A 2312-nucleotide genomic window follows, 5' to 3' on the forward strand; every position below is an offset into this window, starting at 1 on the left:
TTCAGAATGAACTTTTAGGTTCCTGTTTATATTCCATAAAGGATGTGCCTAAAACTCAAACTTCATTTAGCCTCAACATTATTTAGCTAATTATGACATTGTCCATTTGATTCCAGCAAAAGAAAATCCAAATTCATTCCTGTTGTTGGTAAATTCCCATAACCAGCAATTACAAAAGCTTGAAACAGCTGTTGTTTAGGGAATGGCAAAATATTCCTCTCTTTCATTTTACGGATACATTTTTAGCCAGATTAGGAGGATGATATCAAGATTTTGACTATAAGGAATATCACATTAAATGCATATGTATTTTTTATAAATATAGTTTTACTACAATGAAGACATGTTTAAACATATTGCTAGCATCTTTAAAAAAGAAGAGCCACATTATTTGGCTGTATCAGTATGGAGTATAAAAAATAACAGAGTTTTTTGTGGAACAAAGTGTTATGACATATGAATTTAGAAGGTTTACCTTAGTTCTGTGTAGCACTCATCTCTAATGTGTTCAGAACAATCAGAATACTTGCCTGCATCTATTTCGCTGGAGACAAAACTTAGCAGGCTTTTAATAATCTTTTTTCAGTATTTACAGAGATTGTATGCCTATGAAAGACTGATCCTGCCTTCTGATGCTATTTTGTGGTAGCTTGACAGGTTCTATTTTCATGGATTTAAAAAGTCCACAGGTTGGGGGAGCAGGGTTAGGAGTGTTACTGGACTCTGAGGAGGAGTCCAGGTCCCCTCCCTCACTCCTGTTGTGGAGTTGCCCTTCTGGAATGGAAAGAAATGGAAACTTTGGAATGTGGAGTGGGAGGTAGAGGTTGAGTCCAAGCATAATTGGCTAGGAGGGAATCCTGGCGATTAGTGATGGCAGTTGAGGAAGATTTATTTTAATGCCAGGGGTTGGGGGTTGGGGCAGAATAAAAAAAAAACTCTGGGTTGTTTCTTTAAAAAAAAAAAAATTCAATTTTTAACAAATGCTTTCTAAGTGCCTACTGTAGGCCAGGGACTGTTCCAGGTGCTAAGGATACAGCAGTGAACAAGTTAGAGCTCTTTATTCTAAGGGAGCAGGAGAAATTTTAGTATTAAATGAATACTAAACACATGTAATTAAAGAACTGATACTTTGGTTTTCCTGGCAGCTTCACCACCGCCATCAAAATAAAAATACAACTTGCTAATAGGGTAGGTACCTTCATGGATACTGCTGATTGATGTTTATTCAGTAAGTATAAATTAGCAATTTTATCTTTGCTTTTAAATGTGCAACTGGCCAGTCATTTTAAGTGACAGATGCTGCCTGGCTGATGGCACAGAACTTTTAAAAACCTCCTATCGGAGAATATGCTTCCAATGACCATTCCATTAGAACCCAAATGTGAGTTCAGTGGTCTAAGAGCCAGGATGAGTGGAGAACCTAACCTTCTGCCTTCTCCCTGCTGGGTCCTTGGCCTCCACACAAGGTGGAGAGTTGTGGTCTGAGGGTACTTTTTCCCTTTGTTATTTAATGGGTACCAATTAAAAGATGTGGAATGTGCGGATCTCCGCACCGTCTTCTTTGCTTGTTGCTGTTGTTTTCTCTCAAGTGGGATCATCGTCATGAATGGTTTTAACAACCATAACCTCTCTTTCCCGAAATTTATAAAATAGAAAATTGGCAGCCAGGGAAGGCATGTCCAGGGGTAGTATGGAAGATGATTCATGAAGGCTGAACCCAGAAATGCATCGCTCTTAGCAAGATCTGCATCCCCTTTCTCTTATGAGAAAGAGCTTATGCCTTGGCCAAAAGAATCTAGTAGCTTTCTGCAGTGATGTAAATGTTCTCTATTTTGCCTTCCTTTATGGAAGCCACTAGTCACATATGGTTAATACTGAGCACTTGAAACATGGTTAAGTGACAAGGAAACTGCATTTTTAATGTAATTTTTTAATTACTCTAAATAGCTCCCTGTCGCTGGTGGCTACCACATTGGACAGGGTAACCTCAGGCAACAGGACATCTCTAACAATTAATAATAAACTAGCAAAGAAATCAATAAATTTATGAAAATAAATTGGGGAGAAAAACCCTATTCCACATGTAAGGGGTCCCCCCATAGGATGCCCATGCATCCAGTGATTAGCATTCTCTTGCCTTTCTTGTGTTTTGTGCCTTTGTTTTGGAAAACTTCAGTGGGTGTTCCTTGACAGCTGGGCATTAGAAAAATGCAGAGGACAGTGAAAAGACGGCCTATCAGAACCAGGGGTCTTGAGAGTAGTAACTCCAGGGCTTCATTGTAAAAGCAGCTGTTAAAACAAACTCTCCTCTG

Source organism: Hylobates moloch, unplaced genomic scaffold (assembly GCF_009828535.3).
Source record: "Hylobates moloch isolate HMO894 unplaced genomic scaffold, HMol_V3 SCAFFOLD_109, whole genome shotgun sequence".
NCBI classification, from domain to species: Eukaryota; Metazoa; Chordata; class Mammalia; order Primates; family Hylobatidae; genus Hylobates; species Hylobates moloch.